Source organism: Bombina bombina, chromosome 6 (assembly GCF_027579735.1).
Source record: "Bombina bombina isolate aBomBom1 chromosome 6, aBomBom1.pri, whole genome shotgun sequence".
Taxonomy (NCBI): domain Eukaryota; kingdom Metazoa; phylum Chordata; class Amphibia; order Anura; family Bombinatoridae; genus Bombina; species Bombina bombina.
Genome location: NC_069504.1, coordinates 175301011 through 175326337, shown reverse-complemented (window position 1 = coordinate 175326337; position 25327 = coordinate 175301011).

Genomic DNA, 25327 nt, shown 5'->3' with positions numbered 1-25327 from the left:
TTATAATGATCAAAATCTTACTAACTAAAATATATCACTTCTGGACTTCACTATCCCTTAAATTGTGGCTTTTAGGCAAGTAGCCTATATGAGCAATTAAGGAAACAATAGGGCTTATGTACTTTTAACCAACTTAGCTAAGGACCCATATCTTCATTTCAGCACCTCACATATTACATAGGACAAAGGTTGGTTTGTTCTTTTTGGAACTCATCAGTAGGAGATAGATTTCTGGTTGCTGCATTGGTAAAGCTATTTTCATGGTTAAACCAAAATTCATTAAAATTATAATCTATCTCCTACTGATGAGTTCCAAAAAGAACGAAACAGGCTTGTCTAGTGATTGATTTCTGGTTTGCTGTCATAATCCTGTTTAAAAGGATCGCTGTGTCAAAACAGTATTTTTGAAGCAAAAAAAAATGAGAATTTGCATATCTAATTTGCATATCTTACCCACAATTCTCTTGTACATTGTAAACATTGTATATTAAGAATTTCTGGGGAAAATCAAGCGGGGATACTTGCCTAGATGTACTAGTTTCCTATGCAAATATTTACATTGATTTAATTTTGAGACATGGAGGATTTTAATTTCAGTTTTTTATCTCCCCCCATAACTTTAATGAATTTTGGTTTAACCATGAAAATAGCTTTACCAATGCAGCAACCAGAAATCTATCTCCTACTGATGAGTTCCAAAAAGAACGAAACAGGCTTGTCTAGTTATTGATTTCTGGTTTGCTGTCATAATCCTGTTTAAAAGGATCGCTGTGTCAAAACAGTATTTTTGAAGCAAAAAAATGAGAATTTGCATATCTAATTTGCATATCTTACCCACAATTCTCTTGTACATTGGAAACATTGTATATTAAGAATTTCTGGGGAAAAGCAGCAGGGATACTTGCCTAGATGTACTAGTTTCCTATGCAAATATTTACATTGATTCTATTTATGAACAAAGAGGATCCCAGAGAAGCATTTACAACCATTTATGCCATAATTGCACAAGTTGTTTGTAAATAATTTCAGTGAGAAACCTAAAGTTTGTGGAAAAATTTGTGAAAATGTGAACGATTTTTTTTATTTCATCGCATTTGGCGGTGAAAAGGTGCCATGAAATATACCAAAATGGGCCTAGATCAATACTTTGGGATGTCTTCTAAAAATATATATATATACATGGCAAGGGATATTCAGGGATTCCTGAAAGATATCAATGTAACTAGCGTTAATTTTGAAAAAAAGTGTTTTGGAAATAGCAAAATGCTACTTGTATTTATGGCCCTATAACTTGCAAAAAAAAGCAAAGAACATGTAAACATTGGGTATTTATAACCTCAGGACAAAATTTAGAAACTATTTATCATGGGTGTTTTTTGGTGGTTGTAGATGTGTAACAGATTATGGGCGTCAAAGTTACAAAAAGTTTTTTTTTTCCATTTTTTCCTCATATTTTATATATTTCTTAATAGTATATTATAAGATATGAAGAAAATAATGGTAACTTTAGAAAGTCCATTTAATGGCGAGGAAAACGGTATATAATATGTGTGGGTACAGTAAATGAGTAAGAGGAAAATGACAGCTAAACACAAACACCGCAAAAATGTAAACATAGCCTTGGTCCCAAACGGACAGAAAATGGAAAAGGGCTGTGGTCATTAAGGGGTTAAATACTCACCTGTAAAATAAACCCTAAGCTAGCTACAATATAACTAATAGTTACATTGTAGCTAGCTTAGGGTTTATTTTTATTTTACAGGCAACTTTGTATTTATTTTAATAAGTATTTAACTATTTAATAACTACCTAGCTAAAATAAATACAAATTTACCTGTAAAATAAAACCTAACCTACGTTACAATTACACCTAACACTACCCTATAATTAAATTAATTACCTAAATTAAATACAATTAATTACAATTAAATAAAATTATCTAAAGTTAAAAAAACCCCCATTAAATTACAGAAAATAATAAAGAAATTACAAGAATTTTAAACTAATTACACCTAATCTAATCCCCCTAACAAAATAAAAAAGCCCTACCCTACACTAAATTACAAATAGCCCTTAAAAGGGCCTTTTGCGGGGCATTGCTCCAAAGTAATCAGCTCTTTTACCTTAAAAAAAATTACAATTCCCCCCCAACATTAAAACCCACCACCCACACAACCAACCCTACTCTAAAACCCACCCAATCCCCCCTTAAAAAACCTAACACTAACCCCCTGAAGATCACCTTACAGGGAGACGTTTTCACCCAACCGGGCCAAAGTCCTCAACGAAGCCGGGAGAAGTCTTCATCCAAGCCGGGCGAAGTGGTCCTCCAGACGGGCAGAAGTCTTCATCCAGACGGCATCTTCTATCTTCATCCATCCAGCGCGGAGCGGGTCCATCTTCAAGACATCCAACGTGGAGCATCCTCTTCAAACGACGGCTAAACACAGAATGAAGGTTTCTTTAAATGCCGTCATTCAAGATGGCGTCCCTTCAATTCCGATTGGCTGATAGAATGCCAGTTCAATCCTATTGGCTGATTGCATCAGTCAATAGGATTTTTTCTGCCTTAATTCCAATTGGCTGATAGAATTCTATCAGCCAATCGGAATTGAAGGGACGCCATCTTGGATGACGTCATTTAAAGTAACCTTTATTCTGTGTTTAGCCGTCATTTGACGAGGATGCTCCGCGTCGGATGTCTTGAAGATGGACCCGCTCCACGCCGGATGGATGAAGATAGAAGATGCCGTCTGGATGAAGACTTCTGCCCGTCTGGAGGACCACTTCGCCCGGCTTGGATGAAGACTTCTCTCGGCTTCGTTGAGGACTTTGGCCCGGTTGGGTGAGGACGTCTCATGGTAAGGTGATCTTCAGGGGGTTAGTGTTAGGTTTTTTTTAAGGGGGGATTGGGTGGGTTTTAATGTTGGGGGGGAGAATTGTAAAAAAAAATTTAAGGTAAAAGAGCTGATTACTTTGGGGCAATGCCCAGCAAAAGGCCCTTTTAAGGGCTATTTGTAATTTAGTGTAGGGTAGGGCTTTTTAGCTTAGGGTTTATTTTACAGGTAAGTATTTAGTTTTAAATAGAAATAATTTAGTTAATTATAGTAATATTATTTATATTTATTTAAATTATATTTAAGTTAGGGGGTGTTAGGGTTAGGGTTAGACTTAGATTTAGGGGTTAATAACTTTAATATAGTAGCAGCAACGTTGGGGCAGCAGATTGGGGGTTAATAAATGTAGGTAGGTGTCGGCAATGTTAGGGACGGCAGATTAGGGGTTAATAATATTTAACTAATGTTTGTGATGCGAGAGTGCGGCGGTTTAGGGGTTAATATATTTATTATAGTGGCGAAGATGTCTGGTTCGGCAGATTAGGGGTTAAAAAATATATTTTAGTGTTTGTGATGTGGGGGGGGCTCGGTTTAGGGGTTAATAGGTAGTTTATGTTTGTTAGTGTACTTTTTTGCACTTTAGTTAAGAGTTTTATGCTACGGCATTGTAGTGTAAAACTCTTAACTAATGACTTTAAAATGCGGTACCAGGCTTGACAGGAGAGGGTCTACCGTTCACTTTTTGGCAGACTCTTAATACCAGCTCTATGCAAGTCCCATTGAAAATATAGGATACGCAAATGACGTAAGTGGATTTGCAGTATTTCCGAGTCCTGCCAAAAAAGTCAGCGGTACATCTGTACCTGCAAGACTCGTAATACCAGCGGGTGTTAAAAATCAGCGTTAGGACCAGCCAACGCTGCTTTTTAAGGCTAACACAAAACTCGTAATCTAGGTCTTTAATTGTAAGACTTTCATAGAAAGATATTCTTTTTTTCTTTTGTTATTAAAAATTGATGGAACAGCTTGTTATTGATAAATGATGCTCATTTTCTACAAAGGGCATCTCTATTTTTGCAATAATCTATAAAGTAATTATTCACTTAAATATTTTTGCACAATAATTTATTAAAAAAGCTTTATTTACAGCAACAAAAAGTTTACCCCTTTAAATCTTAAATGATATTTTTTCTGAGATAGTATGAAAACAGTTATATATAAACTCTTTAATATTTAGAACCAGAAGCAAAAATATGCTTTGAAAATATGGAAGCAGATATAAGACTTTAAAAAAAAAAAAACAGCTTAGGCTCATTACCTTTTTGGATTCATTTGGCCTGTGCTTCAGTAGTTATTTAATACAGGCATCTGGTGCTGCTAGCTTCTGGGAGTTACCAATAAATTACTAGACAGCTATATTTTAATCACTGCTGCTGCTACAACACATTAAATACTACTGTTAAATATTTAAACAAGGAAAACTTTATAGAGGTACATACAGAAAAAAATATTACAGTTTCTGAAGAAACTAATGAAAGTGGTACATAGAACATGATGCATTAGCATAAAACATATGTTTCTTTTATACACCATTTCTTACCATGCATCAATATTTAAATTACTTCTTTTTTTTAAGTCATAAAAAGTAAAAGCCAGGAGCAAGTTGATTAAGTACAGAAACATTACACTTAATTATTTCTCATTGATACCTTGAATAATTGTTGCATTCAAGGCCAGTGTTTAAGCAGCCCTTCATTATTTGGTAGGGCAAAGTACTTTGCAAATGTAATCAGGATCTATTACAGTTTGGCTACTTTTGGGGATCAATGAAGCAGAGAATTAACCTCCAACTAATTTCTAAAGTCATTTTCCAGATGGAAGCTGAGCCCATTTATTTACATGGTGTGCAAGTTATTAACTACTTATAAATACATGAAAAAATTAAGGACACAAGGATACATAGCTTGTTAACATAACTTTACCAAGCTTTAGTCATATTTATATATAGCCTTAAATCAACTGTTCTCATTAAAGCCTTGGAGCATATTGTAAGAAAAGTAAATGCAAATGGATAAATTAGTGTTAATATTGTATTATTGTAATTGACCTTGTCAAGAAAGATTTATAATATAAAGCTAAGACAATTTGAAATCAATAATTTTTTACAGGCACAGATTACCTAAAGAAATCGTAAGTATTCCATAGGCATAATAATAGCCACAGTTTAGATGTGTATGAGATTGTGGTGATTGCCAAACAATTAAAGGGACAGTTCACCTAAACATTTTCTCTCCTTAAAATTGTTCGTAATGATTAATTTTACCTGCTGGAGTATATTAAATTGTTTACAAGTCGCTCCTTTACTCCTATTTAGGCATTTTAAATGGCTGATTTAGCCTATGGTATCCCCAACTATACTGAACGTTTCTATACTGGAGTCTATGCTATTGACAAGCCTATGTAAATACAGCCAGCAGAAGAAATTACACTCCCAGTGGGATGCAGGATAGTTAAGTAATAAAATATTAATTTTCCATTGTTCTCTCTAAGGCCCCAATGATTGAAAGTGCTATGAGGTGGCAAAATATTGAAAGGGATCCGCCACTACGTCAAGTGATCTTGTCGGAATATTCCAAGCTCCTGGGATAGTAGCATTCCCAAGAGGCATTTACTATGCATACCATTGGTCAGCGATGCTGGCTTAGACAACACCCAGCATCGCAGACCATATTGGCGATGTATAGTAAAGGATCCCTCTAATATAACTGTCGTCTGCCTAACCACTAATCCTAATACCCCATGATCAGAAACTAACAATACACTAATAAACATAAACATCTAAAACATCTGAACCGCCACATACCAATCACTTTTATCTATCTGTCTATCTATCTATTACCCCTGTCCTGCCACATACCCACAGCAAGTATCTATTTTTATCCTTATTCTACCACATACCCACTGCAAGTATCTCTCTATTAACCCCCTATGAAACCACACACCCACTGCTAGTATCTATCTATTAACCCCTATGCCACCACCTACCCATCACTAGTATCTAATAACCCATATGCCGCCACAAACCCACTGCAAGTATCTATTAACCCCAATGCCACCACATACCCACCGCTAGTATTTATCTATTAACCCCTATGCCACCATATACAAACCACAATGAAATAACTATTAACCCTATGCCACCACAAGAATCTATCTATTAACCCCTATGCCACCACATACCCACTGCAGTAAACTAACTACTGACCCCTATGCCACCACATTCCCACCGTAAGTATATATCTATTAACCCTAAGTATCTATTAACCCCTATGCTGCCATATACCCACCACAATAAACTAACTATTATCCCCTATGCTGCCATATACCCCAAATGCAAACTAACCTTTTACCTAACCCCCCCTTTAAACTAAACTCCCTAAGTTAGAAAAAAAGAAAAAGAAAAATGTTATAAAAAATAAAGAAACCTAAACCGCCGAACCCCAAACAAGATCTAACCCTACTCTACCTGACCACCCCTCTAAACTACCCCCCCCCCCCCTAAAGTAACCTCACTGTTATAAAAAAAAAGTAAGTTACAAAAAACAATAATCTACGGCATCCAAAATTTTTAAAAATACATTATCCCTAACAGTAAACTGCATGCCCTATAAAATAAAAAACCCACTCAAAATACAAACAAACCCTAACACTAAAATATATTACAATAGCCCTTAAAATTACATTTTGTATGGCATTGCCCTAAAGTGATTTTAGCTCTTTGGGAAAAAAAATTATGAATTACAACACCCCCCCATCTACATTCAAGTAACCCCCCACCCCCAAAATAACAAAATCTAACAACAACAAAACTAGGTATTTTTTGGTGTATATTTTACCAAAAAGACATGATATATATAGTTTAGAGGGGGGTTAGGTAAAAGGTTAGTTTGCGTTTGGAGTATATGGCGGCATAGGGGGCTAATAGTTTATTATGGTGAGTATATGGCAGCATAGGGATTAATAGATAGATACTTGGGGTTGGTATGTTGCGGCATAGGGGTTAATAGTAAGTTTACTGCGGTGTGGTATATGAAATATATATACATATATATATATATATATATATTTAAAAGAGAAAGAGAAGCAGTCTGCCAGGAATGAACAGCAGCTTCAATAGCTTGTTCTATGGCCTGGTTACCACCTGGAAGTAGCTTCTTTCTGCTGAATTGTACTTTTTACAGAGGAAAAAAATTCCTGTAGTATATCAGGCTGATCCTGCCAACATTGTCAATCTAGGCCCAAAATACCAAGCAATTCTCCTCTGAAAAAGGAAAATGGCAACCCCAGACGATTGTTTTAGCCTTCTCAGGGCCTCGTCAGTGAGGTGCAGCCATATTTTTCTAAGCACATTGGGCAATGAGTCCATGTCTGATTTCCCCCATCACCCATAGGGAGACTATCCCCAGGGTCATATTTACATATGCAAAACAGAAAGAGAAGCAGTCTGCCAGGAAAGAACAACAGCTTCAATAGCTTGTTCTATAGCCCGGTTACCACCTGGAAGTAGCTTCTTTCTGCCCAATTGTGCTTTTCACATGGTATTGAGCCAATTGTTCATTCCTGTGAGTGTGCTTCTCTCTCTGTGTGTATATATATATATATATATATATATATATATATATATATATATATATATATATCCTCATCAAAAACAGGAACCAGACAGGATTTTTTCAAAAACAGGCAGGATTTTTTCAAAAACAGGGGTCAAATTTGACCCCTGTTTTTGAAAAAATCCTGTCTGGTTCCTGTTTTTGGTGAGGATTGTTTATTACACAGAACCTTCAGGTGGTTGACTCACGGAGGGCAGATTCACATTGAGAGGCATGTATATATATATATACACACCAAGCAGTGATCAATACAAACTGTGCAACTTAAATATACTAAGCCCCACCCTCAGAAACAATTCAAATATTGCACCAAAATGTCAGTAACCAGGGCAAGCTAACAGCAGTTGCTAGGTTACTACAAAAAATGTATACAAACATCAACAAGTGTAATATACATATTGTCAGGGTACCTGTGAAATAACATAAATATAACGTAAATATACTACAGATGTATCACATAATATAATATTTCATTTTGGGCTAATATCTAATTTGATATGAATTTATCTCACTATAGCCCCTGCCCCCTCACTGCTTAAGACAAGTTGAGAACAAAAGAGATAATACAATTGTTCAATTAGTGAAGATAGGTCACTAATTAATCCTTTGTAGCTCACAGCTCCACAGGAAGGGTAAACATGGGCCTGGTAATTACCCAAGCCAGGATGCATCCTGGGGTGATGGAGACAATATTTTGTGTTTTTGATGGAAGACATGCTCAGAATCCCAGGATATGGTCATTTAAGAGACATGTGTGAAAATCCCCATGATATGCACTAGACCCTCTTTGAAGATCTAATACACATTCTCATTTGGAAAGGCTGCTGGCTCAGATAACAGCAAATTCTCAGATAAATGAATTGTGCCTAATTTTCATGTAGTTTAAGATATTAAAATGAATATATATTCAGACACATATTAAATATGAACATATGAATCTGGGAGATTGTCTATGCCTAAGAAGGGTAATATAGGAAGTTGAAAGCCTAAGAATTAAGATTTTAAAATATCTTAACCTATGTACTTTTGATGACAAATTATCTATAAAGTTCTTAGGTAAATTAATGTGTACCGCAGATTGTTGGAATAATATATCTAATGATCTAAGAGATACATCACATGTTACATACTGTGGCCTCGCTTCCATTGAGTTGTTAAAAATGGAGCCGTAAGCTACCGAAGCGGACGACAGCTAAAAGTAATTTACAGCTCCATTTTAGTACCAGGTTTCCATTGAAAAGATTAGCGTGTTGCGCGCAGTCGCTCTTTTCGGCCGTACGTAAGTTTGCGTTGCCAACCGATGTCGGATTTGTTGAAAAGCGCGCCATAACAAGTGCATTTCCATGGTAACCCGACCTCTGTCTATAAGAATAACGGTTTGCGCCTGCGCTCTTTACCTGTGATCGCCTCTAGAGAGAAAGACACGGGAGCTAGTTGCGTTGGTAGGAGTTTTGGGTTTTTGAGAGTTGTTTGAGAGTTAGTGGAGAGTTTGATATTTTATTTTCATATATTCTTATTGTAGGCCTCATATAATATTAGGAACACACACACACATTCATACATTAGTTAATTAACACACATTAGTTTATACACACAAACACACACACTTTTATTTGATACAAACACATTCACATTTTTTTTTTATTTCATTAACCCCCATATCCCCATCTTCCTTTATTACTCCTTTCATTAATCCCCTTATTCCACTTCCCATCCCCCCTTTGACTACCCTTCCCTTCCTCACTATATAACTTTTTTTTTTATATACATTTTGCCCATCCTATTTTTTTGTTTTTACATCCCATATTTTTTGTTTTATTTGACTATATAGCCCACCCCTTTCTTCATTTGCATCCCTTATTATTTTTCTATAATTTTGTTATAATCCTCTTTAGTTTTTCCTTTTTCATTTACATCCCTTTGTTTATTTTCACCCCCACATTTTATTTTTATTTTGAGGGATATAGAATAGAGATAGTTAGGGTCTAGATAGGTTAGGTAGTTAGTTTTGGGGATATTTCATTTAAGGTTTAGTTAGGTGAATTAGTGTAGTTAGGTAAGCTAGGGACTTTAGTGTTAGGTTAGAGTTAGGGAGGAAGGAGAAAGGGATGGATAGGCCTAGTGGAGTTGGGAAGGGGGTGGCTAGGGGGAGGGCAGTGGAGAGGGTGGATAGAGGGAGGGGGAGGGGGGAAGTAGGGAGTAGTATGGATTAGGGGCCGAGGTTTGGGTGGAGGATTTGTCCTTCCTCAAACCCTGGCAGAGGAGGGAAAGAGAGAGGGTGGAAGAGGAGTGGAGGTGGGAGGAGTGAGGAGGAGTCAGCCTCAGCTAGGCACAAAAAGAAAAGGGAAAGTGGGGCAGACTGTGGCAAGTGGGAGTGGGGCTGGTGGTAGCCTGTCACAGCCTGCAGGGACAGAGGAGGGAGATAGGGCTGGTCCCCAGTCACAGGAGGGAGAGTCTGTGTCTGCTGGCCCTTCAGGTGTGAAGGGCAGGCTAAGAGAGGAGAGGTACTCTGAGGAGGAGAAGGAGGCTCTTGTTGAGGCCTACTTGGAGAGGGCAGCTCAGCTGGAGAACCCTAACCTGAGGCCGGGTGTCCAGAATAAGCTGTGGGAGGAGATTCGAGTGGCAGTCAGCTGCTTAGGACGTAATCGTTCTACTGCCAGCATTAAACACTGCTATCATGACTGCAGGAGGGAAACCAAAGCTAAGCTGGCACAGCAGGCCAAATATGCACGTGGGACAGGTGGTGGTCCTAGCAAGAGAATACACCTAAGGTCATGGGAGGAGATGCTGTCCAATGTCATCTCGGATGAATCTGTTCACGGATGTAAGGGGACAATGGACACCTCTGTGCCACCTGAAGAGGTGTATGAAGATGAATATTCAATATTAAATATAACCATATATGTGATGTATATATGTTGTATATCATAAATACCCATCTGTGTTTAGCTATGAATCTAAATTTACATAGTTGTATTTAATATGTTCAGCAAGCACTCTGTATTGTATATCTGCTCCGACAAGCAAGAATATTGATTATATAATATCCAAGAATATTAAGCATTTCATATAAATCATGTGTCATTGTCCTTAAAGGGACACTGTACCCAAATTTATTATTTTGTGAATCAGATACAGCATACAATTTTAAGCAACTTTCTAATTTACTACTATTATCAATTTATCTTCGTTCTCTTGCTATCTTTATATGAAAAAGAAGGCATCTAAGCTTTTTTCTAAGTTCAGAACTCTGGACAGCAGTTTTTGATTGCTGGTTGCATTTATCCACCAATCAGCAAGGACAACCTAGGTTGTTCACCAAAAATGGGCCGCCATCTAAACTTACATTCTTGCATTTCAAATAAAGATACCAAAAGAATAAAGAACATTTGAAAATAGGAGTAAATCCGAAAGTTGATAAAAATTGCATGCTCTATCTGAAGCACAAAAGAAAATATTTGGGTACAGTGTCCCTTTAACAATGTTCCTTTAAGACACAGTCTATAAAGATTAATCAGTTATGGTCATATATGCTTAGATTTTATCCCAAACACACTATATGTGTGTGTGTGTGTGTGTGTGTGTGTATGTGTGTGTGTGTATGTGTGTATGTATGTGTGTATGTGTATGGGTGTGTGTGTGTGTGTGTATGTGTGTGTATGTGTGTGTGTACATATATACACATAAATATGGAATATAATAGTCTGTATTGTTATGCTACAAAGTAATATATTCTATTAGATAGATAATGTAAACATACCGTATATTTATTTGTAGGTTACGAACAGGAGGAGTATGAAGCTTCACCAACACCACAGCAGGATGTTCCTACATTCACTGAGGAGGATGAGGATATCTATGGTGACACTACCTCCTATATCAGCCTCTTAGAAGATGATATGCAGCAGCCTAGGGCATATGAGGTGGAGGATGTATCATGCCCTTCTCCATCTACCTCGGAGACAACATTTCATGTTTTGGGTTCTGAACCCCAGCAGACTCATCCTCCTCAACAATGGCAGTTCATGCATACTTCGCAGCAACAAATGGCACAGCCCCGACAGCTGCACCCACCGCAGCAGATGATGCACCCCCCACAACATCCTCAGCAGCAGATGATGCACCCCCCACAACATCCTCCTCAGCAGCAGATGATGCACCCCCCACAACATCCTCCTCAGCAGCAGATGATGCACCCACCACGACATCATTATCCTCAGCAGCAGATGATGCACCCACCACAGCAGCATACAGATCTGCATCATCTGTACTATATGCCTCCCACTCCTATGGCACAACAGGAATCCACACCACCACCCACTGCACCCACCAATGTATTGCCAACAGTGCCATCACAGACAACCTCACAGTCACCAATACGGAGAGACAGCCCTGGAACCAGCCAATTATTAGTTCCTGAGACACCAACTGTACAACAGGGTCCGGCACAGTCCCAGCAGGATGATCTACTGAGGCTCATACATAGAGAGCTTAGGTTGTCCAGGCTCCAGCAGCAGCAGGATTTGAGAAGGATACAGAGCCAAATGGACATCCATAATGCCTCACTCGTCCGCCTGGCAGAGGCAGTGGAGAGGCTCGCGGATAGGCCCCAAACTCCATCCTCCTTTGCATCCTCTGTCATCTCCCTGCAGGACCCTGAATCCCGGTTATTAGCCTCACATTCAGCTGGTTGGCGTCGCACAAGACGCCACACTGCCCCCCTAAGTACCTCGCCTCCAAAGTCAAAATCCCGCCGCAAGAATTAATTAATATTCTTTTTTTTCCACCCAAGATATATCATATCTAATTTTTGCACTAAAGCACTTTTTTAAGTGCGATTTTCATCTCATAAATATGCATCCATTTTTCTAATCCAAATTTGAACATATATCTTAATATTATTCTAATCGCTGTTTATCTGCTAAAAATGAACAGCTTTATTCATTTTTATTTCACATGATGTCAATTAATATGCAGGTGTACATTGTTGATAAATTTATGTGTCCTTTTATTGAGGCTATTATGCCGTTTAAGAATACTTGGGGATACGTGTCTGAAATTTATACAGTATATGCTCTCTAACATTAGTCAACGTGACATGTGTAAATGTTATGATTTATATTCCACAAGCATATGTTGTTTGCTCCTTCAGATGAAGCTAATAAGGGTTATACAGTTATAGAAGAGTTGAAAAGTAAATACTCCTTCCTGTTGATATGGCCAAATACCTTGCATTCATTCTTATAGTCCTATGTGGAATGTAATATCTGAAATATATACCTATCATGACTAATACCTATCATGACTAATGCACTCCTTTTTGTCAAGATTATTATTCAATATTTAGAATAATTAGATAAATGTATCTTTATGATATTTAAGCACTGATGTATACACAACATATATGTGATTGCCATGATATAGAGGTGATTAATACATTTTAATTGACATCATATGAACAGACACAGACTCTCCCTGTGACCAATGCACAATGCACTTTTAAAATGTTTCAATAACTCCATGTTAAAGACAATACTTCATATCTCTTGAAGTGTGTAATATTAAGCACTTATGTATATTGGTTAATAGTGTAAATATTGCAAATGTATTATCTGCTTTAGCAGACATGACATTACATATATTTTATAAATATTAGTACTATGACACATAACTTTAATGTGTCATCGTTTTGTATTGAATAAATATGATTTTAACATTGAAAATTACATTTGAATGAGGGTAAATCTGTAATAATAAAACTCATCTTCATGATAAACAACTTATTTCCTTTGAATTATTTTTCTATATGTATTGAGATTATATATAGCATCCCTGGGCAAAGGTTTCATTTTGAATAGGTAGATATTTTATTTATTTTTATAATATTTTACCAGGAAAGATACATTGAGATTTCTATAGTTGTCAAGTATGTCCTGGGTCCACAAAACATTGCATTGATACAATGGGTACAATAAAATAAAAAACAATAATAATACATATGCCCAAAAATTTAACATAGAACAGGTAGGAAATATATAATCAACAATGGCAGGTGCATTCTGTTTTGAGATATGTAGAGAGGGATCTCTTAAAGGATATTAGGCATGGGGAAGGTTTGAAAGTGTGCGGGAGGTCGCTCCATAATTGTGGTGCTTGCATATATTTTTATATATACATACATATTGATATTTCTATGACAACATGGGTGCAAATATTCATATACATAGGACCAATAAATGTAGCATATATAATGTTATTTGTACATTGAAACACTCATAATTTTTTTGTGATTTGCAATTTCAATGAGAAACAGGCCTCAAAAAAGCTATTTTTCCTCCTTTACACCTAGTTGAGCTGGGGGTAATATGTCTCAATGTATCGACAGCCTCCGACAGTGTATTAACGGTTAGCGCTTTCATTGGAAACCTGGTATAATTTATCGATTAACGGCTTCTATTACTTTCTATGGGACGCAAAGATCTTTTCGGCAGCCGAAGTCCGGCTGCCGATATTGAGGTATAACGGGCCATTGGAAACAGTCGTTAAACGATATTGCTTTTGACAGCATATTTAACGGTTTGCGAGTGCACGCAAACTGAATTACAACTCAATGGAAGCGAGGCCTGTGTTGGATATAATGAATCAAAAATAAATAACTGCATTGATAGTTATTAATATTTGACTTATTTCATAATAACAACATATGTTTCTTTATTTTTCAGATGTGTAATAAACCAACAAGATGTCCTATGAATATTGGTCATAAACATAAGTCCATGCACTCAAAAATTAGAAACATGAAATATACTGTATTCATATTAAGATACAATATAATGCCAGGATGTTGAATGCTATGATTCTGTAAAGACCAAGTAATTACCAGTATAATTGCTTACTAATATGATGCTAGGAGTATACTCATGTTTAGTATCTATAAATACATGCTAAATCATATTAGACGGGATATATATATGACCAGATAAGTTTATTAATACAAGAAATTATAATATATTGAATAAACATTTTAAGGTGAGATATTTAAACTGCAGTAGTATTGATGGTGAGACTGCATTTCTGGTTATCTGCTGCCCCCCTAGTGGATTGTAACTGGTGTGACAGCTAAACGAATTGACTGTTTAAAACATTTGCAAATCCAAGTAAGCCAATAAGAGATCTTCAGCTCCGTAGGGCCTATCACAGACAGCACTGTAGAACGTATCCAAAAGGTTCACTAATGATTAGAATAAAAAGGGGTGGGGTGCATCACGTGATATAACCTCATGCAAGAGGATAGAAGTGGCCTTTGCTTGCTAAAGTTTTGACTGATAACGTTGCTGGCCTTTTTGGAAACACAATCTCTATAAGCAAATAATTGGGCTAATTTCCTTATCCATATTGCAATACCTTTCTTCATATGTGGTGAATCTGGATCAATCTGAAAAAGCTGAAACATTTAAATTGGCTTATGTAGTAACTATAATTTAATATTTTAAAACAAATACATTCATTGTTGCTACAGTTAGATTGCAGCTGGTATTTAAAGAGCATATTTTTGTATTTTTAGTTAATATCCATAGTCCTGTGTAGTTTAGAGCTAGTCACACTAATGCTAAATCATCTTATTTGCTAGATAAAGGTCTTTTGTACTTCATATCTCTAAGTCAGGCTTATTATTGCGGAATTCATATAAATTGGGTATGGTATTTAAATCTCTGATTGTGGTACATTAAGCAGAGTATGTTTGTAATTGATATTGGGCATTGAATTAGAGTTATTGGCTAATTATAGAAGTTTCTGGTATTTTATTGTGATATTTTTATTTCATTCATTGTAAGTAAGGTCCAATTTAGAGATATATTTTTGATTTACCTTGTAAAGAATATTATAACGAAATAAGCGTGTATAGTTGATTCATAATCTATTCTAGTTTCTATAAAAATATTTTTCAATTTGTTTATAAATTTAACTAATCTTAATAATTTAGGAATAAATATTAATTTAAATTTTTTCATATATACATTTTAATTGGAGGTTATTTTAAAGAATAATAATACATAAATTGTATTATAACCCTGGTATATACCGATAATATAACTCAGTGTATAGAAAAATAGTATCTAATGTTGGAAGTCCCAAAAATAATCAGTGTACTATGAACACATATTCACCAATCATAACATAATACAGACCTTAATAAAGTGACTCTATCAAGGATACTTTGTTGTACCCATACCTAGATCACGGTCTACCATGTTTACACAGCTTCCTTAATCCATATTTATACTGATGAAGGACAGCATTGGACAAAAAAAACGACTGATCAACCAGTGGCTAGACATTTCCTAATGGCTAAACACAAGGTAACAGACGTAAGATTTATTCTCATCGACCATGTACCTCCCCTTAAAAGAGGGGGGGGGGGGCAGGGATAAGACACTTCTGAGACTTGAAGCTCACTGGATACACAAACTGGGTACCCTTCATCCCAATGGTCTCAACATGTATAATGATTGGCATTGTTTCCTCTGCTATCTGATGCAATCACCGAGACCTAGGTGAATACCATCAAACACTCTCAATGATATGAAACCTGTCTGTGGAACACCGGTCATTTGTAGTCTCCATGTACTAATGGGGAATACATCAGGTTGGATTTGATCAGTACAAATGTGGATTAAGGAATCTGTGTAAACATGGCAGTCCGTGATCTGGGTATGGGTACACCAGAGTATCCTTGATAGAGCCACGCACATCAAATTCTATTATCTGATGGTATGATTGATCTACATTATTGTTTGTCACCTTGATTGCCAGTTGTGAACTACTTGACTAATGAATGATCTAATGAGGTCATGTACTTGGCCCTGATAAGAGCCAGAGACAAGGTATTAAATATTGTATATATGGGTTGGTCATAGTAGCTAGGGCTATAGATGTAACCAATGGATTGTGGTGAACTCTATTGAAATAACTATATAATGAGTACTCTTGATTGCAATTTGTTAGTATTCTGATTGTAATAAAGGCATAATCTGTAAGAACTCAGCTTTGGTCAGGAAGGGGTTAAATCCTCAATCAGATATACTGGGATGAGGAGAAAAGTCACTTTGGAATCTACAGAGATCACATTACCAGGAGTCTTAGGACACTGGCTGCTAATTATGACCAGTTGTGTGAAGATATAGCCATAAGGGCCATTTTGTTCAGAAGGCTATTTGCACTACTCCCAACCTCATGGCATGGGTAACCATATACCTGGACAGGATAAGGGGGCTGGATATAATTGACATAATTATTGGGGGAGGTATGAAAAGTTACAACAGACAAAACCATCCTGACACTGAGGGTCTTCCTCTTTCTGTTCCTGGATGCATGCACAGTAACAACACATGTGAGGACTTTCTGCTGAAAACTTCCATTAAATCCATTACATCACACTACTTTTACATAGAATGGGCATATGTATTAGTGTAATATTGATTTTTAATTCAGGGCTGTTTATTTATATGTGATCTGCATATGTGTAATTATATTTAATCTGAATATGATGTATTAATGTTTATATAGCCTCATTATAATAAAAGTTTGTATTGTTGAAGCAAGACATGTGAGTAAATGTCCTTACAAGTTGTTTAATTAAGCTAATGATTGTGTGTTAATATTTTATAGTTGGTATAATAATTAATAAGGGATTATTAAGAGGAATATAAGCATATCACAAGTATAGACAATAGATTAAGGAATATAGATTTATTTCATTGCCGAGCCACCTATATTTTTTTTTTTACCAACATACACTTGTTTTAAAGGGGGGGGGGGGGCAAATCCATGTTCTTTTTTATAATACAAGTGTGATTTTTGGACAAAAATTGAACCTAGTTTTTCTGTTGCTATACTGTTTGGCAATAAGTCCCTGCCCAGGATTTTGTCAAACCGGACACAGAGAAAATCATACCGTGCAGGACGTGAATCTGATTTGCGGGCAGTCTGAAGACACTTCAAAAGTGTGAGTATAGAATTAATTGTTAAATATGCAGAATGAAGCACATTTGAGCCTGTTATTGATGAGAATACTAATATAGTTAAAAGAATGACGGCCAGATTACAAGTTTTGCGTTATGAGCGGCTCGGTAATAACTTGCAAGTTATTTCCTCCGCTCACCTTTAATAGCGCTGCTATTACAGGTTTTCCAAAAACCTGCGTTAGCAGGCATAATGGCAGCGTTGAGCTCCATACCGCACACAGATACCAGCACTGCTTTGAGCTGGTTTTATGTGCTTGTGCATGATTTCCCCGTAGACATCAATGGGGAGAGCCAGCTGAAAAAAAAGCCTAACACCTGCAATAAAGGAGTGTAAAACTCCGTAACGCAGCCACATTGATTCCTATGGGGAAAGAAAATTTATGTTTAAACCTAACACTCTAACATAAACCCAGAGTCTAAACACCCCTAGTCTGCTGCCCCCGACATCGCCGACACCTACATTACACTTATTAACCCCTAATCTGCTGCCCCCAAAGTCATCGCCACCTACATATATTTATTAACCCCTAATTTGCCGCCCCTAACGTTGCTGCCACCACTATACTAAAGTTATTCACCCCTAAACCTCTGGCCTCCCATATCACTAACACTAAATAAATATATATTAACCCCTAAACCAAACCCTAAGTCTTACCCTAACTCTAACACCCCTAACTTTAATATAATTAAAATAAATCAAACTAAAACTAACTATTATTACCTAAATAATTCCTATTTAAAACTAAATACTTACCTATAAAATAAATTCTAAGCTAGCTACAATATAACTAATAGTTCCAGTGTAGCTATCTTAGGTTTTATTTTAATTTCACAGCTAAGTTTGTATTTATTTTAACTTGCATCAGCCAATAGGATTTTTTTTTTTAAATTTATTTTTTATTGAGGTTTTGGAATGATACAAAAAAAAAGAAGACCAATTCAGAGTTTGTGACATAAGAAATGAATAAACAATAGCTTTGCAGGCAAAAATTATTGAAGCTCGTAGAGATATGTCTGCTGTGTGCATGACAGAATAATAGGCATATAATAAGTAGGCATGCAATTGAAAATATCTAACTCACGGATTACACAAAGCTCTATTACATTAAAGAGAACACAGTATCAGTGTCTCATGTAGCTGCAAAGTATAGAATTATATCTTCTTTATACCACTATATGTCTGAAACTTAAATAACAATATATATGAAAACTAGACAAACATATATGGAACCTCATTTTTCTTATAATAGTGGAGTATGAAGTAACTAATGCGTTGTTCACTCTTGGACTGATTCTATCGTAGGTGTTATGATAAGTGATAGTTACTCAAAACAAGTGTTGAAAGAAATATAAGGGGGAAGGGTCCAGTGTGGCCTAGTTCAAAAGTAAGTATTTCTATGATGGCAAGATAACCAAAAGCTGGGTTAGGGTATAAAGATATCTAAGACCTCATTTTGTTTAAGAAGGGCATGTCAATGCATTCAAATATAAACGCTTGTGACTCATGGGGAATATGCTAGAGTAACTATATCCATTTTGGCTATGGATTATGTGAAGCAATTTGTTCCATACCTATAAATGTAAGTTCATAGGGAGTTAAGATAGCCATGAGCTATTGCTCACAATATGAAACAAATGGTACCGACAAATAGTGATCAGGCTTATAGACTGCTACCAATACGGGCCATTAATAAAAAGTGTAAGAGCGTGCATAGGAGGCTATAATAGGGGATAAGCTGTACAACGTAAAATTATAAACACTAAACCTAATTCTCTTAGAAATGTAGCGAGACATGTATGGATATTACAGCAACAAACATTTGATAGCATAAGATTGGAAATAGGGAGCTAACCAATATGACCTGGGCTAAAAGAGCGGTACATATTGTTCTAGAAGGCTGTTAAGCGATATTAGGATACATGGTTGTTTCAGGATAAAGATTATAGGCATATATAGGAATTGTGGATTAAGGAATAAAGCCTTCTTAAGTAGCGTTAAGTTGTCTCCCTAAATAGGATCTCAACATCAGCCAAATCAAACCACTCGTATAACTCCCTAGCTATGTTTTAAACTAATGTAGTCTGGTTAATCTATCAGAGTAAGCAATATTCTCTTAACAAAGGGAAGCACAAGAGGAGGAAAAGGAAGAAAAAGAGGAAAAGGAAGAATACACACGTATATATATATTTGTGAGCATGGCTAGTATATATAAACCTGGACAGGTCCCCACTGGGTGCCTGTAAATACCCCTCCAAGGAAATGCACTGGTTTTGGAGCGTAAGAAATATGTTAGAGAAAGGGATAAGAAAGGGCAGATGTATCACGGATAGAACATGAGAAGGGGGAACGAGTCTATGGTAGCATTTGAGTATGAGGGAAATACAGGGTGATACATTTGCTAAGAAAGCAGAGTCTAAATGAACATGGCTAACTTAAGTAAACCCCAGCAGATAATGAACAGGTAACAGTTACTTAATAAACCAAATTGTCTAACATTAATGAATAATGACCATGATGTTGGTAATCATAACATTAGTAACTTTTAAAATGTTTAACTGAGCGAAAGTCCCTGAATTCAGTCATACATATCAAGCAGGTAGATAGAGGAACTAGCTACCCGGGTCAAAAAGGCTATTCGACTGTCCAGCATAGGCTTGTGCAGTATTATTCCTAAGGAGCTCATAGTTCTCATAGTCCTACCTGTAACCTGTACCATATTTGTTGTGGACTGCTGCTGATCTGTGGCTTTGTATTTGGGCCCGCAGAGAAATGTCCAATTGCTGACCGGCAGACCTCTCCGTTGTTATATGAGGATCTGATCGGTATCGGGTGACTTAGTTGGAAGGCACCTTCTTCCCCAGACTCGGCTGAATGGGCTGATGGACCGGTGTGTCTAAGACACACTGGATCTTAAATGGTTGTGCAGCCGCTCTGGGGGTTAGAAGTATAGTGGATAGATCTGAATCCACCCTGGTCTGCTCAAAGGAGAATTCTTCCTCTATGTCTGTGAGACTGTCCGTAGCTTCTGAACATGAAATGAGAGAGCTGGGTGTGTTCACAGGGATGTGCAGTGCTGTGGTAACGTTACTCTCCAAATGTGTTGGAGCGTTAGTACACTGCTCTTTTCCAAGCTGCTCCCCTGTCTTCTCTTTTCGAATAGTGTGTTTATTCACTCCGTCTTTTTTTGTGCCTAGTGAATGGACATCGGCACAGAGTTGTCTGTTTCTTAAGTCCATCAGATGCCCTAGGCCTTCGAGTAGGGCCACCGCCATAGTCAGCTCCACCTCCATAGTTCATCAAGGGCAGATTACTTTGTTGTAGCTGAGAGCAATGGGTATTGTGGCAGTAACCAATATTCCCTCATGCAATCATGCAGGCTATTTGACCAGGTAGATCCCCACAAACTGGGGCGAAGACAGTGCTAAAATCTATGTGTTAGGCCTCCGTTACTTATTCATCCATCTACGATCACTCACTAAAATAGTGAGGTTACAGTCAAAAAGTATGTGCCGGTCGTGGACAGTTTCAGGGGTCTGAATATATGTTTAGTCTGAACGGATAATGGGTGGTTCTTGAGGTAATTGTTAAATTAGGTTATCAACCCTCAGAGCTATAACATTTTCCATCCGCCATGTCTGCCTCTTGGCCACGCCCCCCAAATAGGATATTTTACCCTTTAATTCCAATTAGCTGATAGAATTCTATCAGCCAGCGAAAGAAGAGGATGCTCCGCGCTGGATTCAATCAAGGTTGTGGGGGTGCGTATTCAAATGGGTGCTCGCACAAAAAATTATTTAATTTAATTGTATAAGTTTGTCAGTCCCTTTTCCCACAAACTGCTGTTATAATATGATGAAAACTCCTTCTGTGTGCAGTGTCAGAGGGTTATCCCCCAAATCCCCTGATCTGTGCAATATGAAAGTTCACTTTTCCATTTATAAACCACTGGTACAGAATATTCAATTAGTTAAGTGACTCACCACCTCCTTACTACTTGGGTGCTGTCCTTTCTTGCTCCCCAGGATGCTGGTTAACCAGTAGTGTGGTGCCGCCGTCAAATCTTCATTCTCTGCCCCTTGTTGTTGGTTAGAAAACTTCTTTCAGGAGTTACAATGTCCTCGCAGTGTGGTGTTGTACTCACGCAGTAAAAAAAGGGTTTATTAAGTGCTGATTCACTTAATGTGCTCACTGTGGCCCCAGCTGCGAATTATCCAATGAAAAAATGTTGTCAGGAGCACCAAAAAGTAAATTGAAAAGACTTGCTTTATTATTTTTGTGAACAAAACAAAACAAAAAGGGTTAACTAACCCCCAGGGTAAGAGTGATAAATAACCTTAGAAACACAGAAAACAAAAAGGCTGACCGGTTTTGGCGTCTGCCTTAATCCTAGCCTGCTTAAAAATTGTGTGTAAGATTCAAGTTTAAAAAACCCACCTCTGTGATTCAATTGGTTAGGGTGTACACACCCATGTCTTGTTTCACCAATGATAACTTTCTATGGTCATTGTAGATTCGAGTGAACACCTGTGTTCCCTAGACAACTAGAAAGCTAACGTGTATACTTCTGATTGCACAAGTGAAAAACTATAGGCACTAAACGCTTTGCTGTGTAAAAAATATAAAAGATCTTTACACCAAATTCTGTATTATAATGTGCAATTTTATGTTGCTAATGATTGCTGTGTCTGTTCTCTGCTTGTATCAATTTCTTCACAATTTCTGCCTCTCTAGTTTTAAGTAAACAGCATTTTTATGTTACTAAAGATCGATGTGTCTGTTCTCTGCTTGTATCAATTTTCATCATAATTGCTGCCTCTCTAGTTTTTTCTCCTGTTCACTAAAAACTAGAGAGGCAGCAATTATGATGAAATTGATACAAGCAGAGAACAGACACAGTGATCTTTAGTAACATAAAAATGCTGTTTACTTAAAACTAGAGAGGCAGCAATTGTGAAGAAATTGATACAAGCAGAGAACAGACACAGCAATCTTTAGCAACATAAAAGTGTACATTATAATACAGAATTTGGTGTAAAGATCTTTTATATTTTTTACACAGCAGAGCGTTTAGTGCCTATCGTTTTTCACTTGTGCAATCAGAAGTATACACGTTAGCTTTCCAGTTGTCTAGGGAACACAGGTGTTCACTCTAATCTACAATGATCATAGAAAGTTATCATTGGTGAAACAAGACATGGGTGTGTACACCCTAACCAATTGAATCACAGAGGTGGGTTTTTAAACTTGAATCTCACACACAATTTTTAAGCAGGCTAGGATTAAGGCAGACACCGAAACCGGTCAGCCTTTTTGTTTTCTGTGTTTCTAAGGTTATTTATCACTCTTACCCTGGGGGTTAGTTAACCCTTTTTGTTTTGTTTTTTTCACAAAAATAATAAAGCAAGTCTTTTCAATTTACTTTTTGGTGCTCCTGACAACATTTTTTCATTGGATAATTCGCAGCTGGGGCCACAGTGAGCACATTAAGTGAATCAGCACTTAATAAACCCTTTTTTTACTGCGTGAGCACAACACCACACTGCGAGGACATTGTAACTCCTGAAAGAAGTTTTCTAACCAACAACAAGGGCAGAGAATGAAGATTTGACGCGGCACCACACTACTGGTTAACCAGCATCCCTGGGGAGCAAGAAAGGACAGCACCCAAGTAGTAAGGAGGTGGTGAGTCACTTAACTAATTGAATATCTGTACCAGTGGTTTATAAATGGAAAAGTGAACTTTCATATTGCACAGATCAGGGGATTTGGGGGATAACCCTCTGACACTGCACACAGAAGGAGTTTTCATCATATTATAACACAGTTTGTGGGAAAAGGGACTGACAAACTTATACAATTAAATTAAATAATTTTTGTGCAGCACCCATTTGAATACGCACCCCCCACAACCTTGATTGAATCCAGCGCGGAGCATCCTCTTCTTTCGCTGGCTGATAGAATTCTATCAGCTAATTGGAATTAAAGGGTAAAATATCCTATTTGGGGGGCGTGGCCAAGAGGCAGACATGGCGGATGGAAAATGTTATAGCTCTGAGGGTTGATAACCTAATTTAACAATTACCTCAAGAACCACCCATTATCCGTTCAGACTAAACATATATTCAGACCCCTGAAACTGTCCACGACCGACATACTTTTGACTGTAACCTCACTATTTTAGTGAGTGATCGTAGATGGATGAATAAGTAACGGAGGCCTAACACATAGATTTTAGCACTGTCTTCGCCCCAGTTTGTGGGGAATCTACCTGTCAAATAGCCTGCATGATTGCATGAGGGAATATTGGTTCTGCCACAATACCCATTGCTCTCAGCTACAACAAAGTAATCTGCCCTTGATGAACTATGGGTGGAGCTGACTATGGCGGTGGCCCTACTCGAAGCCTAGGGCATCTGATGGACTTAAGAAACAGACAACTCTGTGCCGATGTCCATTCACTAGGCACAAAAAAAAACGGAGTGAATAAACACACTATTCGAAAAGAGAAGACAGGGGAGCAGCTTGGAAAAGAGCAGTGTACTAACGCTCCAACACATTTGGAGAGTAACGTTACCACAGCACTGCACATCCCTGTGAACACACCCAGCTCTCTCATTTCATGTTCAGAACTACGGACAGTCTCACAGACATAGAAGAATTCTCCTTTGAGCAGACCAGGGTGGATTCAGATCTATCCACTATACTTCTAACCCCAGAGCGGCTGCACAACCATTTAAGATCCAGTGTGTCTTAGACACACCGGTCCATCAGCCCATTCAGCCGAGTCTGGGGAAGAAGGTGCCTTCCAACTAAGTCACCCGATACCGATCAGATCCTCATATAACAACGGAGAGGTCTGCCGGTCAGCAATTGGACATTTCTCTGCGGCCCAAATACAAAGCCACAGATCACAGCAGTCCACAACAAATATGGTACAGGTTACAGGTAGGACTATGAGAACTATGAGCTCCTTAGGAATAATACTGCACAAGCCTATGCTGGACAGTCGAATAGCCTTTTTGACCCGGGTAGCTAGTTCCTCTATCTACCTGCTTGATATGTATGACTGAATTCAGGGACTTTCGCTCAGTTAAACATTTTAAAAGTTACTAATGTTATGATTACCAACATCATGGTCATTATTCATTAATGTTAGACAATTTGGTTTATTAAGTAACTGTTACCTGTTCATTATCTGCTGGGGTTTACTTAAGTTAGCCATGTTCATTTAGACTCTGCTTTCTTAGCAAATGTATCACCCTGTATTTCCCTCATACTCAAATGCTACCATAGACTCGTTCCCCCTTCTCATGTTTCTATCCGTGATACATCTGCCCTTTCTTATCCCTTTCTCTAACATATTTCTTACGCTCCAAAACCAGTGCATTTCCTTGGAGGGGTATTTACAGGCACCCATGGGGACCTGTCCAGGTTTATATATACTAGCCATGCTCACAAATATATATATACGTGTGTATTCTTCCTTTTCCTCTTTTTCTTCCTTTTCCTCCTCTTGTGCTTCCCTTTGTTAAGAGAATATTGCTTACTCTGATAGATTAACCAGACTACATTAGTTTAAAACATAGCTAGGGAGTTATACGAGTGGTTTGATTTGGCTGATGTTGAGATCCTATTTAGGGAGACAACTTAACGCTACTTAAGAAGGCTTTATTCCTTAATCCACAATTCCTATATATGCCTATAATCTTTATCCTGAAACAACCATGTATCCTAATATCGCTTAACAGCCTTCTAGAACAATATGTACCCTCTTTTAGCCCAGGTCATATT